The sequence below is a fragment of the Capricornis sumatraensis genome, chromosome 6 (assembly GCF_032405125.1).
Source record: "Capricornis sumatraensis isolate serow.1 chromosome 6, serow.2, whole genome shotgun sequence".
Taxonomy (NCBI): Eukaryota; Metazoa; Chordata; class Mammalia; order Artiodactyla; family Bovidae; genus Capricornis; species Capricornis sumatraensis.
This window is the reverse complement of record NC_091074.1, coordinates 13,282,297-13,299,987: the sequence shown is the minus strand read 5'-3', so window position 1 is coordinate 13,299,987 and position 17,691 is coordinate 13,282,297. Positions and strand designations below refer to the sequence as shown.

Sequence of the window (17,691 nt, the reverse complement as noted above, 5' to 3'; positions counted from 1 at the left end):
TGACCATCGTGAGCACGAGGGCTGAAGTGGAAATCAGAGTATTTTGACACTCAGACATTTTGAGAAGTGACTAATTTGTCCTAAGAGACTAAAAGACTGCACAAGCCCATTACAAATAATATGAATATTACTACTTTATTCATATTTCGGAAAATCCTCTGGATCTTTGGCCAAAATCCTGATATAAATGAACACAATAGAGAGTTTACTCTCTTACTTGTTTTCTAGACTTAGCTCACTGACCTTAGTCTTTTTGATTAAATGGGAACCTAGTTCCCCTTGAGACAGAGCTATGCAGCATTATCTTATGTACATAGTTTAAGACTTTTTCCAAGTCTCTCTTAAAGTGGATTTGTGGCTATTTATTATGATAACAGCACACGTAGGAAGATTCTCAAGTGGCACAGTGGTAAAGAATCTGCCTGCCAATGCCGGAGACACAAGAGCTGCAGGTTTGATCTCCAGGTCAGGAAGATTCCCTGGAGGACGAAATGGCAACCCACTCCAGTAGTCTTGCCTGGAAAATCCCATGGACAGAGGACCCTGGTGGGCTACAGCCCATGGGGTTGCAACGAGTTGCACATAACTGAGTGACTAAACCACCATCCCTACCACCTGTAGGAAAGGGAGTTTACCAGATCTTTGGTTGATATTATCTTCCCTGGTGGCTCAGAGGTTAAAGCATCTGCCTCCAATGTGGGAGACCCGGGTTCAATCCCTGGGTCAGGAAGATCCCCTGGAGAAGGAAATGGTAACCTACTCCAGTATTCTTGCCTGGAGAATCCCATGGACAGAGAAGCCTGGTAGGCTACAGTCCATGGGGTTGCAAAGGGTCAGACACGACTGAGCGACTTCACTTACTTACTTGGTTGATATTCAGTCACTGACTTGGAAGTAACCTTAATTTCTGGGGACCCATAATGGCATTATGGATATCCATCCAAATGGGTCCTTATGGAAGTCAAAGGATAAAAGGAATTTAACCTGTGTCTCCCTAACAGTCAGTTCAGAAAGTCGGTCATCAGATGCAGGCTTGCATGACTGGAATAGGCAGCTGGTCAGATCTCCACATTGGCCCTCAGACCTGTGACAGGAGGGCTGTCTTCACAGGAAGGGCTGAGGGGAAGACCCTGGCTCTCTTCATAGCAGGCCAATGGTACCGTATCCCTTCTATTACAGTGGGTCTAAAAGAATTCTAGATCAAGTAGGGCTTTGAAGGCCTGTACCCATTCTCCCTCATCTCCCCTCCCATCCAGGCTGCCGCATAACACTGTGCAGAGTTTGTGTGCTCTACAGTAGGATCTTGTGGGTTATCCATTTTAAATAAAGCAACATGAACATGTCCATCCCAAAGTCTCTAACTATTCCTTCCTCCCAATCTTCCCCGTAGCAAGAGTGGTATTTTTAAACATATTTGCAAATCTTTTAAATGTCTGGCTTAATAGAAGACATCTCAGTTCTCATAGCTGCTTCAGCATTGTCTTTCCATTTTTTTTTTAAACTTTTTTACTTTATAGTGAAGTATAGCTGTGAAGAGTTGACTCATTGGAAAAGACTCTGATGCTGGGAGGGATTGGGGGCAGGAGGAGAAGGGGACAACCGAGGATGAGATGGCTGGATGGCATCACGGACTCGATGGACGTGAGTCTGAGTGAACTCCGGGAGACGGTGATGGACAGGGAGACCTGGCGTGCTGCGATTCATGGGGTTGCAAAGAGTCAGACACGACTGAGCGACTGAACTGAACTGAAGTATAGCCCATGGACAATGTTGTGATAGTTTCAGATGAAAAGCTAAGAGAGTCAGTCATATATATACTGTACCCATGCTCCCTCAAAGTCCCCTCATCCAGGCTGCCACAGAGCATTGAGCAGAGTTGCCTGCGCTGTACAGTAGGTCCTTGTTGGTTATCCACTCTAAATATAGCAGTGTGTACATTTCCATCCCAAACTCCCTAATTATCCCTTGCCCACATACTTCCCCTCTGATGACCATAAGTCCTAGAGAACGCCCCTGGTTCTCTAAGTCTGGGAGTCTGTTTCCCACAGATGTTTTTTGGAATGAAATGGAGTATAAGTGAAATATATTAGAAAAACTGTGTCAAAAATCTTTTATGCTTTATTGGTTGAATAATATGCCATAATTTATTAGCAATTCTCTCACTGTTTTACATTTAGATTATTTCTAACCTTATTAGCACACATAATGATGAGACTAACATTTTCATGCATGTGCTTTTATTCAAAACAAGGGTAGATTCCAACAAATTATGTTACTGGATCAAAAAATATGGAAAAATTAATAACACATGATACAATTTGTCAGATTTCTACCCTAAAGGCCAATTAACACTGACACCAGCAAGATGAGATTATCCATTTAACTGCTTTCTTGATAGTATTGGGAATTATCTTTACAAAAACACAATTTGTTTGTGCTAATTTATGAGGTAAAAATCATGCCTCATGGTCTTAATTTGAATTTATTAGTGAAAGAGAACATTTTCTATGATTATTTCCTAGTTGTGTTTTTTTAGCTTGTGAATAATTTCCTTAGATAGCTTCCTTAGATTGGGAAGCTCTTGAAAAGATGGGACTAGAATGATGGATGGTAGATGCATGGTTTCAACAGTAGGGATTTTGCAGACAAACTGAGATGGAAGAGATCTGTGGATTATTACAAGTAGTTGCTTAAAACAATAGCATGGCAAAGTTTTTCTATGGAATAGAGAGAATTCGGGTCAAAAATCATAAATTACAGTGACAGAGAATGGCGTGTGTGTGAGTGCTCAGTTGTGTCTGACTGTTTGCTACCCCATGGACTGTAGCCTGCCAGGCTCCTCTGTCCATGGGATCTCCCAGGCAAGAATACTGGAGTGGGTTGTCATTTCCTCCTCCAGGGGATCTTACCAACCCAGGGATTAAACTCAAGTCTCCTGCATCTCTTGCATTGGCATGCAGATTCTTTACCACTGATCTCCCTGGAAAGTCCCAACAGAGAATGGTATCCAAGGAAGAAAGACTTTACTACGAGATGTGGATCACAATAAACTGTGGAAAATTCTGAAAGAGATGGGAATACCACACCACCTGACCTGCCTCTTGTGAAACCTGTATGCAGGTCAGGAAGCAACAGTTAGAACTGAACATGGAACAACAGATTGATTCCAAATAGGAAAAGGAGTACATCAAGGCTGTATATTGTCACCCTGCTTATTTAACTTATATGTAGAGTACATCATGAGAAACCCTGGGCTGGAGGAAGCACAAGCTGGAATCAAGACTGCTGGGAGAAATATCAATAACCTCAGATATGCAGATGACACCACCCTTATGGCAGAGAGTGAAGAAGAACTAATGAGACTCTTGATGAAAGTGAAAGAGGAGAATGAAAAAGTTGGCTTAAAGCTCAACATTCAGAAAAGTAAGATCATGGCATCTGGTCCCATCACTTCATGGCAAATAGATGGGGAAACAGTGGAAACAGTGGCTGACTTTATTTTTTTGGGTTCCAAAAATCACTTTATTTGGGGGGGGTTCCAAAATCACTTTATTTTGGGGGTTCCAAAATCACTGCTGGAGAAGGCAATGGCACCCCACTCCAATACTCTTGCCTGGAAAATCCAGAGGAGCCTGGTAGGCTGCAGTCCATGGGGTCGCTAAGAGTCGGGCACAACTGAGAGACTTCACTTTCACTTTTCACTTTCATGCATTGGAGAAGGAAATGGCAACCCACTCCAGTGTTCTTGCCTGGAGAATCCAGGGACGGGGGAGCCTGGCGGGCTGTCGTCTATGGGGTCACACAGAGTTGGACACGACTGAAGTGACTTAGCAGCAAAATCACTGCAGACGGTGACTGCAGCCATGAAATTAAAAGACACTTGCTCCTTGGAAGGAAAATTATGACCTACCTAGACAGCATATTAAAAAGCAGAGACATTATTTTGCCAACAAAGGTCCATCTAGTCAAGGCTATGGTTTTTCCAGTAGTCATTTATGGATGTGAGAGTTGGACTGTGAAGAAAGCTGAGTGTCAAAGAATTGATGCTTTTGAACTGTGGTGTTGGAGAAGACTCTTGAGAGTCCCTTGGACTGCAAGGAGATCCAACCAGTCCGTCCTAAAGGAGATCCGTCCTGGGTATTCATTGGAAGGACTGATGTTGAAGCTGAAACTCCAATCCTTTGGCCACCTGATGCGAAGAGCTGACTCATTTGAAAAGACCCTGACGCTGGGAAAGATTGAGGGCAGGAAGGGAAGGGGACGACAGATGATGAGATGATTGGATGGCATCACCGACTCAATGGACATGGGTTTGGTGGACTCCAGGAGTTGGTGATGGACAGGGAGGCCTGGTGTGCTGGGATTCATGGAGTCACAAAGAGTCAGACACAACTGAGCGACTGAACTGATGAGGCAACATAAGTGTTCTTTGATTGAAATACTTTTTACGTCATTTTTGCATGTTTTTAATTTTCCATGGTTTATCAAGTTTTTTGTGCAATTTCTTTCTCCTTTGACAGAACCACTAATCCTTGTTTATCAAGTTTCTGTCTCCGTTGGAAAATGATTGCATCAAGTGGATGTTCACAGATATGTTAAAAAAGAAGTCTTTGATGCAAATGACAGACATCTGATCATGGCTTGACTTGTCAGTTAAACTCACAGAAGAAGGGACTCTTACAAATGAAACGGACTTTCTACACCCAATAAGCAACATTCTGTGACACGTTTACATTTTTTTTTCCTCTTTGATCACTTCTGTATATCAAAGTTCTAGAACAGTACTTAGCATATAATAGTTTCTCAATAAGTGTGCATTACATTGGATGAATCAAGGTAAGCTTTCATTATTTTTATACCTGGGTGTCAAGAACTTTTCTATTCTTCACTTCATTACCCTAATTTGATTATGTGATCATGCACTTTTATTGGGATATAATATTCTGATATAATGTGAGGATTATGTGCTTAGTCACTTAGTACTGTCAGACTTTTTGTGACCTCATGGACCATAGCCCAAAAGACTCCTTTGTTCATGGGACTCTACAGGCAAGAATACTGGAGTGGGTTGCCACGCCCGTCTCCAGGGGATCTTGAATCAGGGACTGAACTCTAGTCTCTTGCCATCTGAGCCACCAGGGAAGCCCTCTCATATAATAATAATAATAATAATAGTAATATAAATATTATAAAAGTATAAAAATATAATTAAATATAAAATTAATTAAAATAATTAGATAAAAATTAATTTACATTGAATATAAAATTTAAATAAAATATACAGTTTAAATATAAAATTATAAAAACTATAATTATTATTGAAGTTCTATAATGTGCTAGGCAATCTTCTAAGGGTATTTCATACTTTTGTAATTTAATCTTCCCAGTAACCCTATGATGTAGGTACAATTACGATCATAATCCCTGCAAACATTTAAGCTCTATTAGAGTATTTGGTCTTCTGTTCATTACTGTATCTGCATGCTTATGGCTTCCTCCATGAAGCTCTCCCATTAGGGCTCAATGGGTAAAATATCTGCCTTCAGTGAAGGAGACACGAAGATATGAGTTTGATCCCTAGGTCAGGAGGATCTCCTGGAGGAGGAAAGGCAACCCATTCCAATATTCCTGCCTGGAAAATCCCAAGGACAGAGGAACCTAGTGGGCTCTATTCCATGGGGTCTCAAAGAAGCAGACATGACTTAACGACTAAACAACAACATCCGCTCTATAGAAGCTTTCCCGTGATGAGATACATATGACCTTAACAGTCCAATCTACATCTTCAGTGTTTCAGATGGTTGCTTGTCCTGGCATTTCGCCAAACCCAGAGCTCTGCGGAGAAAATGTCTGACCTTGTTCACGGGTCCTTTTGTCGTTCAAGAAATATGATTCTTTTTCTGGAAGAACATTTTATGTCAGGCTGCTGATTTTCCACAAAAAGAATGTTAAACCCGCCACTTCACTCTCTGATAGCCAAAGCAAATGGACTTTACAGTTTCCTTAGATGAGGAAACTGAGGCTCATTAGGTTAAATGGTTTCCTCAAGGCCACATTGCTAGTAATTGTGGGGAGCAATATTCCAACCTAGGTCTATGACTTGAGGTCCTCCTAACTAGCAGAATAATGTCTGTATGCTCATCCCAGCAGCTGTGAATGGGTGAGGTGACATGATTCAGTTAAGGACAGTGAGATGGGGAATTTATGCTGAATTACCTGCGAGCCGAATTTAACCACCTGCGTGCACATGTGCTCTGTTGTGTCCAACTCTTTGCAGCCCCATGGACTATAGCCCATCAGGCTCCTCTGTCCATGGGGTTTTTCAGGCAAGAATACTGGAGTGGGTTGCCATTTCCTTCTCCAGGGCATCTTCCTGACCCAGGGATGGAACTCCTGTCTCTTGTGTCTCCTACACTGGCAGACAAATTCTTTACCAACTGAGCCACCTGGGAAGCCCTAATCTAATCACATGGATTTTTTTAAAATTGATATTTTTACTGAAGGATAATTTCTTTACAGAATTTTGCTGTTTTCTGTCAAACCTCAACATGAATCAGCCAAAGGTATACATATATCCTCTCCCTTTTAAACCTCCCTCCCATCTTCCTCCCCATTCCACCCCTTTAGTTTGATACAGAGCCCCTGTTTGAGTTTCCTGAGTAACCACATGGATCTTTAAAGGACAATAAGTCCTTCCTGGCTGTGGAGAGAGGGAAATTTAACTATAGAAGGCTGGTTGGAGATAAAACCCCCTTGGTTCCGAAGACAGGGGAAGAGATTTATGAGTCAAGGAATGTCAGCAGCCTCTGGAAGCTGTCCAGGAAAGAAAGGGACTCCTCTGTGGTCTGTGCTAGGCTCAGACGGTCTCTGACAGAACCTTGATTTTAGCCCAGTGAGACCCAGGTCAGACTGCTAACCGAGGACAATGTAAGACCATAAGTTTGAGCTGTTTTTAAGCCACGTTTGAACTGTTTTTTGAGTTTAATTTGTTATGGCAGCAACAGGAAACTAATGCATGTGTTGACTTTCCAAAGTATCTGCTAAATTTCTCCTTACTTTTAGTTCTGGGAAAAGCCGTTATTCATTAAAACTGGCATGGCATTTATTCAGAGAACAATGATGTTTCCTTTTTGTCTTCACTTCAGTCCTGTCTGACTCTATGCGACCCCATAGACGGCAGCCCGCCAGGCTCCCCCGTCCCTGGATTCTCCAGGCAAGAACACTGGAGTGGGTTGCCATTTCCTTCTCCATGTTTTTGTCTTGGCTGATCAGAAAGCTAGAGCCAAATTTAGAGTTCAATTTTAGTTATAGCAAAAAAAATTACTTCATACTGGTCAGAACAGCTGTCATCAAAAAGTCTACAAATAATAAGTTCTGGAGAGGGTGTGGAGAGAATGGAACCTTCCTACACTTGGTGGGAATGTAAACTGGTGCAGCCACTATGGAGAGTGGTGTGGAGCTTCCTTAAAAAAATAAAAATCTAGCTACCATTTGATCCGCCAATCTCAATTCTGAACATATATCCAGAAAAGATGAAAACTCCAATTTGAAAAGATATGTGCATCATAGCAACATTATTCACATTATTCACATAATGCAACATTAATCAAGACATTGAAACAATCCAAGTGACCATCAACAGGATGATTGTTTTAAGATGTGGCATGTGTGTGTGTGTGTGTGTATCACCATATAGAGAATGAAATATCACCATTTGCAGCAACGTGGATGGACCTAAAGATTATCATATTAAATAAAGTAAGGCAGAGAAAGATAAATGTTATATGACTTCATTTATATGTAAAATCTAAAAAATAATATAAATGAACCAATGTACAAAAAAGGAACAGCCTCACAGACATAGAAAACAAACTTATGATTGCCAAACGGAAGGGGAGGGATACATTAGGAGTTTGGGATTTACAAACTACTTTATAGAAAGTAGATAAGGAAGAAGGCTTTACTGTGTAACATAGGGAATTATTGGGTGGGCTAAAAAGTTCATTCAGGGTTTTCTATAAGATGGTAGAGAAAACATGAGTGAACTTTTTAGCCAACTCAATATATTCAATATATTTTAATAACATAATGGAAAATAATCTGGAAAATATATAACTGGATCACTTTGCTGTATACCAATATTGCAAATCAACTATACTTCAATAAGAAAGAATTTTTATGTTTTCTGATCTCTTCTTTCTTTCTTCTTGCATTTTCCTGTGTATATTCACACGTGTATTTTTACATCAAAGAGAGAGAGTGAATGAGGATGAGATGGGTGGAGTGGAGGCAGGAGAGAGAGAGAAACAGAAGATCCAGTTAGGTTTTTTTTCATGAAGGTGGAAAGTTGATTTTTATACTGAAGTGTCTCAGTGATATCAAGAGATACATTTGAGGGATTTTTTAAAAAATTAAAAAAATATTGTAAAGTTTTGTCCAACTTTATAAATGCTTTGAGAATACTTATCTAAGAGGAGGTATTGTAGTTAAGAAGAACAAATCCATATTGGATCTGTTTCTTTTACTTTAACATTTATATTCTATTGTGTTTGCTACAAGTTCATCACTAAAGGGATATTGCTTATAAGCTTAAAGAATACATAATGGCCCATCTCAGGGAACCCTGCCTCCCAGGCCTGAATGTTAAGCTAAAATACCTTTACTTAGCTTCAGGAATCATCCTGACTGGGTCCTGCTCTGAGTGGCTGTGGGAAAGAAGAAATTGACACATCCCTTCCTGAGTCTCAGTTGGAACCAGGAAATATTGGCCACAACGTATCACCTTTTCTTACTTCATAGCTCAGTCAGTAAAGAATCTGTGCGCAGTGCAGGAGACCCTGGTTTGATCCCTGAGTTAGGAAGGTCCCCTGGAGAAGGAAATGGCAACCCACTCCAGTATTCTTTCCTGGAGAATTCCATGGGCAGAGGAACCTGGCAGGCTACAGTCCATGGGGTCGCGAGAGTCGGACACGACTTGATGACTAAACTACCACCATCGCCTTTTCTTAGTTTACCCGCTCACCTCTCCTTCTTTGCTCTATGAAAGGAACTAGCCGGGGCAAGATGGTTCTCTGAGACACCGGTCCACCCTCTTCTTGGCCTGCTGCCTTTCCTAATCAAATCACTATTGCTTGCCCCAACAGCTCATCCCTTGGTTGGCTTGTCGTGCAGCCAGCAGCATAGGCTTAAGTATCAGACCTACCTTGCCATTGTTACTTGTTGCTCATATGATCAGACCTATTTATTTCTGGTCACGCTTGAGTTTCATTTCAGAAATGCATTTCCCTTTTTCAGGGGGTTTCTAGTCAATTAAACCTGGACTGTGGGGTTGTGGGGCTCCCCTGTGGCTCATCAGTAAAGACTCTGCCTGCAATGCTGGAGACACAGGAGACTCAGGTTCAATCCTTGGGTCAGGAAGATCCCCTGGAGGAGGGCATGGCAACCCACTCCACTATTCTTGCCTGGGAAATCCCATGGACAGAGGAGCCTGGTGGGCTACAATCCAAAGGGTTGCAAAGAGTCGGACACGATGGAGCCGCTGAGCACACAGCATGCATGCACTTGGGGTTGGGATCTGCTGCTTTCAGTTTTGGTGGGGGAGCTGGTGAAAACACAAGGAAGTTGAATTCACTGAAGACAAAGGTTTTGCACACAAATGAAATTTGGTTTACACCTTGCTAGGTGAACAAAGGCTAGGCTGATCGCACTGTCAGAGAGGAGCCACCTCATTAATCAGAACTCTGATACGTGCAGGACTGAAAATGAATTAGGGAGTCAGGATTTCAGAGAACGAAAAATAGCCTTCTGACACTTCCCCTGCAGTATTTGTGTTACTAAGCAACAAAACTCTCCTGTTTAGCAAAGCCCTAATGATGCTGGCAGTACAGTCTCCGAATAAGGCTTAATACAACTTCATTATCCCACCTCTGGAGCTGTGTTGCATACGCAGTACCTGATTAGGGGTAACGAGAAGTAGACTGAGTGTTGTTTAGTGCACCTGCGTCTGAAAGACCAAATAAAGTATTGATTTGGGTGAATCTAATGACGGTCATTTACTGTGTTTTTCTACTCAGAGCATTCATTTGGGCTGACAAGGAGTGTAGTACAACCCATTGTTAAATGTGTCCCAGGATTGTAAAGCCTTAATGATTCCGTCCCGCCAGGTGACAGAGTTGTGCAACTTGCAACATTGCATTCGCTGTCACCAACTCCAGGGACACCTGGTTACATAGTCTTTCTCTAAGATTCTGGGGAAAGCTGAAGGTTGAAATTACCGGATGGTTTCCATTCGTGTTTTGAAACTTGTTTTCTGTTTCAAAGTTTATCTTATTTTTGCAGAAAGTCTAATTTTAATACTTGAGAAAGTTTGTTTCTTCTGGTTTTTGTGCTGAGAAATTGCTTCAGAGGCTACTAGTATCTTTACAGAAATTCCCTTTCTCTTTCATTTTCTCCCCCCTTTTCTATTCTCTAGCCTCATCCCCCAAATATGTAGTTTCTTAGAGTTATCACTGTGGAGCAGATGCTCCACAAGAGAGATGTAGTGAAAATAAAATCCGTGACTGGGGTCAGAATCTTTGCAGCTGTGTGTGTGTGCTAAGTCGCTTCAGTCATGTCTGACTCTTTGCAACTCCTTGGACTGTAGCCCACCAGGCTCCTCTGTCCATGGGATTCTCCAGGCTAGAATCCTGGAGTAGATTGCCATGCTGTCCTCCATGGTGTCTTCCCGAGCCAGGGACAGAATCCATGTTTCATATGTCTTGCATTGGCAGGCAGGTTCTTTACCACTTAGCACCACCTGGGAAGCCCGTTTTTCAGATGTGATTTTGGACTAATATAAGAGATATTTATGCCATAGAATTTTTTTTAATGTGGACCATTTTTAAGGTGTTTATTGATTTTGTTACAGTATTTTTTGTTTTATGTTTCAGATTTTTGGACCAAGGTATGAGGGATCTTAGCTCCCAGAGCAGGGATCACACCCACACCCCTGCACTGGAAGGTGAAGGTGAGCCACTGGTCTACCAGGGAAGACCCTGTGCCACAGCATTTTAAATTCACAAAGCATCTTAGAAGTGTCCTTCCATCTGTCAAATTGTTATACCATCCTTTTCACTCATCGCTCCATTACTGGATGCATTTTCATAAAGCCTGAACATAGAGACATAAGAAAGGAGAAATGTCTATTTGCTTTTGCCATTGCTAACAGGCAACATTTAGAGCCTATGATACTCAGCAATTCTAATTGTATTCAAATTAAAAATGAGAAGAATAAAAATAAGAAAAGGTAAGCTTCTTTAGAAATGAGAGGCAGAACCATTAGAGGTAGTATTTTAACTGAGACTGGCTAGCAATGGCAGCCCACTCCAGTAGTCTTGCCTGAAAAATCCCATGTATGGAGGAGCCTGGTAGGCTGTAGTCCATGGGATCGCTAAAAGTTGGACATGACTGAGCAACTGCACTTTCACTTTTCACTTTCCTGCATCGGAGAAGGAAATGGCAACCCACTCCAGTGTTCTTGCCTGGAGAATCCCAGGGACGGGGGAGCCTGGTGGAAGTCTATGGGGTTGCACACAGTCAGACACGCTTCAGTCGTGTCCGACTCTGTGTGACTTTGCAGCAGCAGCATCAGTGGCAGGTGAAATCTGTTTTCAATTCTTCACCAGTAAGGAAGAACACACTGAGTTGGGTTGTTCAGATCTGATAGGACTGTCTACATCCTCAGTTTGATTAAAAAGGTAAAATGGTCAGTGATTTTTATTTTCATTTATATTGATTTGACAGAAGTTTTCATTTCTGATATTCCAGATGGAAAAACCTCCTGACAAATTCTGTTTATTTATAGTAACTGTTGTTTATTATAAACACTGTTTATGTATAATAGCTGTTGTTGAGTCCCTTGGTTGTGTCCAACTCTTTGTGACCCCATGGACTGTAGCCCACCAGGCTCCTCTGTCCATGGGATTCTCCAGGCAAGAATACTGAGTGGGTTGCCATCTCCTCCTCAAGGGATCTTCTAGATCCAGGGATCAAACCCGTGTCTCCCACAAGTCTCTTGAATTGCAGGTGGATTCTTTACCACTAAACCAAGGAAGCCCTGTAATAACTGTGAAGTGAAATTAGCTCAGTCGTGTCCTGCTCTTTGTGATCCCATGGACAGTCCATGGAATTCTCCAGTTCCCTTCTCTAGGGGATCTTACCAGCCCAGGTCTCCTGCATTGCAGGCAGATTCTTTACCAGCTGGGCCATAAGGGAAGCCCAAGAATACTGGAGTAGGTAGCCAACCCCTTCTCCAGCAGATCTTCCTGACCCAGGAATTGAACCAGTGTCTCCTGCATTGCAGGTAGATTCTTTACCAACTGAGCTAACTGTAAATAACATCACATATATCATGAATCTGTGGATTTGGCAATCTGCACCCCCCGTCCCCACTTCCTGAATCAGGTATACTATTCCAGTTATCTTTAGATGTTGTGAAATCTTCATAGCACTTTGTCCTTATAGCTCTACAGACAGAGGAAAAGACGACAGTTTTTTTTTTTTTTTTTTTAAATAATGTGCGCCTGATATTGGGCTAGGTTCATCATGAACATTGTTTTGACTACCTTCTACTTTTGAAAATATTCTCCATTTTACAAATGAGAACACTGAAGGTCGAACTATACTGTAATTGTTCTAGGTCACCTGATTAAATGAAGGGCAAGCCATAGATTGAAACATGGGCTTTTTTCTGACTTTAAAATATTTTTTTCTACTATGAGTGTTTTTGAAAAATTCTTGCTTGGGTCTGAGTTTTGGGCATGCAGACAGACCTGATGCATTTTGAATATGTCTCCTTTTCATGAAAGCAGAGGGGGCTAAATCGAGGGCTAATTTCTTTTCTAAGGCTTCCCAGGTGACTTAGCAGTAAAGAATCTGCCTGCAGTGCAGGAGATGAGGGTTTGACCCCTGGCTTGGGAAGACGCCCTGGAGAAGGAAATGGCAACCTGCTTCACTATTCTTGCCTCAAGAATTCCATGGACAGAGGAGCCTGGTGGGCTACAGTCCATGGGGTCACAAATGAGACACAACTTAGCATTAGCATTTCTTTTCTAAACTGTGCTCAACTATGGCTTAAACGTATATATTATTCAGGAGTGACACAAAAATTAGCCCACGGGGGTAACTTCTTTTGTTGCCTTTCAAAGGAGGGAATTCTGGCCCTTTGTCCATTATGTGTTAGTCGCTCAGCTGTGGCTGACTGTGTGCGACCCCTTGGACTGTAGCCAGCTGGGGTCTTCTGTCCATGGAATTTTCCAGGCAAGACTCTGGAGTGGGTTGCCATTTCTTTCTCCAGGGGATCTTCCCAATCCAGGGGTTGAACCCAGGTCTCCGGTATCACTGGCTAATTTTTCACCACTGAACCACCAAGGAAGACCACACCTGACATGCTGACTGCAGAGACATGTACGGGAGTCCTTCGAGAAATGACTTTCTTCCAGGTTTACAGATGAGCGTTTTAAAATTTAAAGCTTGCCTTTTGCATGTTTTCTTTTCATTGTTGCAAATATGGCATAATGATATATAAACTAGAAAATATTGATATAGGGAAAATAAAATAACTTCATTTTTCTTTAAGTCAGGAAGCATCAGGATGAAGACCCAGATTCTCTTTAAGTCCCTAAAAAATAGAGCTGCTATTTCTCAGTTGCTAATAGGCCATAATCTTTCTTTCCAACCACTTGAATATATGCATATAAGACATTAGACTTTTGTAGGTGTAAACATTCTTACTATAACACTACAGCCATGTTGCTTACATTTGTAATCTTGAAACTGTGGTTGTGTAAATTTAAAGGCTGTCACAACTGAGCAACTGCTGACATTCACTTGTTATGAATTTGGCAAATCAATCTATGGAACAGAAAATCGAGGACCCACCACACACAGAGAGACAGATGCACTGAATCTCTAGAGGAAATTTTGCTGTGATTTATCTGTCCTTTAGTGTCTCTGAGGGCTTCTCTGCTTCAGGCGTATTCTTGGAGGCCTTTTAAGACTTCTTTGGAAAATGTATTGTTTATCCAAGTCAGCAGGATATCATTTAGTAAATGAATAACTCTGTAGAGTTAGGGTTCGTGAACACTTTACTGTCCAAGCCTTCATGTCCTAGACTGCAGTGTCTCTGTGGTGTGTCCCACCCATGTGTACCACGCAGTGGGCCTTCCCAGGTGGCTCGGTGGTAAAGAACCCACCTGCCAATGCAGCAGACTCAAACGTGGGTTCAGTCCCTGGTTTGGGAAGATGCCCTGGAGGAGGGCACAACAGTGCAGTCCAGTATTCCTTCCTGGAGATTCCCCATGGACAGGGGAGTCTGGTGGGCTATAGTCCACGAGGTCAAAAAGAATCAGACACGACTGAAGCCACTTAGCACAGCACACAGCGCACGCTATGCAGTGGCCTATATGTTGTCTTTCATTCCGCCGGGACCTTCAAATGTGAGTAGGTCCTACACGCAAATCTGCAATAAGGATTCCACTTTTTCTTCTCCTAACAACCCATCAATTGGTATTCATCTGGCATCTTTATTGATTCTCTACAATTTTCTATTCTTCATTTTGACCAATATATGCTATAGCTCATATGGGCTGACTTTGCACACTGAACACCTGATGTTCATTCTCTAGGAAATGACCTTTGATCCAACATAATGAGGATCAAATTTGAGTCGGGTATAGTAAATAGAGCTTTCCTTGTGGTGCTATGAATATTTAAGTGGCAAACTCGTTCTAGCATGTTGCCTCTTATTGGCATAAATCTCCTGTTAGTGTTATTAGACTATTTCACATGATGGTTTAAATTTATAAAGTCTTTTGGATAAGGTTTATTTTGGCTACTGAAAATTAGATGGCATTGGATTTCTTGTAATTTAGTGATATATTTTCACATAATGAGTCATTAATGTATCAGGCTGGTAGGATATCATTTGTGTTAAGACCCAGGGATTTAATTATTAAAAAACTAATATACGGAGACACTCACAAAACTTTGCAATTGAACTCTACTTAGAACCATGATTTTGTAATCACTTATATCAGCAGATATAGATCAGATGCCTTTTAATATGTAAAAACACATAGCATATGAGAACTTTGGTGAACTCAGCATTAAGTCTATTCAGAAAATTCATAAAATCCAGTATTCTTGCCTGGGAAATCCCATGGACAGAGGAGCCTGATGGGCTACAGTCCATGGAGATATAACTTAGCACCTAAACAACACCTAAACACCTAAACTTAGCACCTAAACAACAACATTCATGGAAGATGGATAGTAAATGGTCAGTTTTCATTCCAATCCCAAAGAAAGGCAATGCCAAAGAATGCTCAAACTACCGCACAATTGCACTCATCTCACATGCTAGTAAAGTAATGCTCAAAATTCTCCAAGCCAGGCTTCAGCAATACGTGAACCGTGGACTTCCAGATGTTCAAGCTGGTTTTAGAAAAGGCAGAGGAACCAGAGATCAAATTGCCAACATTCACTCGCTTATCGAAAAAGCAAGAGAGTTCCAGAAAACATCTATTTCTGCTTTCTTGACTATGCCAAAGCCTTTGACTGTGTGGATCACAATAAACTGTGGAAAATTCTGAAAGAGATAGGAATACCAGACCACCTAACCTGCCTCTTGAGAAACCTGTATGCAGGTCAGGAAGCAACAGTTAGAACTGGACATGGAACAACAGACTGGTTCCAAATAAGAAAAGGAGTACGTCAAGGCTGTATATTGTTACCCTGCTTATTTAACTTCCATGCAGAGTACATCATGAGAAACGCTGGGCTGGAGGAAGCACAAGCTGGAATCAAGATTGCCAGGAGAAATATCAATAATCTCAAATATGCAGATGACACCACCCTTCTGGCAGAAAGTGAAGAGGAACTAAAAAGCCTCTTGATGAAAGTGAAAGAGGAGAATGAAAAAGTTGGCTTAAAGCTCAACATTCAGAAAAGTAAGATCATGGCATCTGGTCCCATCACTTCATGGGAAATAGATGGGGAAATAGTGGAAACAGTGGCAGACTGTATTTTGGGGGGCTCCAAATTCACTGCAGATGGTGATTGCAGCCATGAAATTAAAAGATGCTTACTCCTTGGAAGGAAAATTTTGACCAACCTAAATAGCATATTGAAAAGCAGAGACATTACTTTGCCAACAAGGTCCATCTAGTCAAGGCTATGGTTTTTCCTGTGGTCGTGTATGGATGTGAGAGTTGGACTGTGAAGAAGGCTGAGCGCCAAAGAATTGATGCTTTTGAACTGTGGTGTTGGAGAAGGCTCTTGAGAGTCCTTTGGACTGCAAGGAGATCCAACCAGTCCATTCTAAAGGAGATCAGTCCTGGGTGTTCTTTGGAAGGAATGATGCTAAAGCTGAAACTCCAGTACTTTGGCCACCTCATGAGAAGAGTTGACTCATTGGAAAAGACTGTGATGCTGGGAGGGATTGGAGGCAGGAAGAGAAGGGGACGACAGAGGATGAGATGGCTGGATGTCATCACTGACTTGATGGATGTGAGTTTGAGTGACCTCCGGGAGTTGGTGATGAACAGGGAGGCCTGGCTGCAATTCATGGGGTCACAAAGAGTCAGACACGACTGAGCAACTGAACTGAACTGAAAGTTAATTTTTTTAAGTTGCCTTTTCTGTAGTGAAACTGATTAAAATTATACACTCGAAAAAGGCAAAAGCTATGGCAAACAAGTTAAACGTCATATAAATAAAAATTTATTTGAAAGGGAAGTAGCCATGGAAATATGTAACCTCTGGTTTGGTAAATTTAAGCATATTTGAGATCTTTGTTCCTAAATGTGGTACAGAAAAAAATGTTCAGTGTGGAGAAGACTTCTCGGGAGCATAAACATGGGTCCAGTAAACTATTTATCCATGAAAATCCGTAGGTCAGCTTATAGGAATGAAGAAAGATGAACAGGAGTGGCCATTGTGAACTGGAGGCCAGAAGTTTAGGCCTTCCTTGGTGTGTCAGTGGGTAAAAGTCCTCCTGCAATGTAGGGTACACAGGAGATATCCATCGGACATCTTCTGTCCCATGGACAGTCACAAAGAGTCAGACAAGACTGATCGACTAAGCATGAGGGCAACAGGAAGCCTACGCAAAGAGCCAGTCATCCTGAAGACAGGCGCTTATATCAAAATGTGTATCAGTGTATCATTTCCTTCATCGAGAAAGTCTTCATGTGAACAGTGTCAGCTGGACTGCTCTGGGACATCATTGATTTGCATTCTGATGCAAACTACTTATCTTTTCATGGACCTGGTTTTGGAGGATGGGCAGTGGGTCCATCAGCCAGACTTTGGCATTGAAGACACTGCACTGACATCTGGGACCAGCTTCTGCACACTGCTCTGTGTTGTGTGCTGTCCTGCGTGTGATGTGTGGTGGGTACTAGCACCCTTCTTCAACATCTATGCACTCCTCACTCACTGCCACTGGTACCTGCTTGGTAGCTGTGACAATCAAAAATGTGTCCAAGGATGGCCAGTGTCCTGAAAGCTGGGGTGGAAATGGGGGAGGGAGCAATGGTTCTGGTTGTGAATAACTGGCCTGGAATAGTTCTGAATTTCCATACGATCTCTTTGTAGGGGCCATCACAGTGCCTAAATGCTAATCTGTGCATAAAGTCCGAAGTATCAGCAATC

General features: G+C 41.9%; 1 protein-coding gene across 1 annotated transcript in view; it reads right to left on the bottom strand.

Moving 5' to 3' along the window:
• GALNTL6 (polypeptide N-acetylgalactosaminyltransferase like 6) overlaps positions 1 to 17,691 on the bottom strand; it is a 1,456,655-nt gene that overhangs the window by 326,522 nt on the left and 1,112,442 nt on the right. The gene's annotated exons all lie outside the window — the stretch shown is intronic.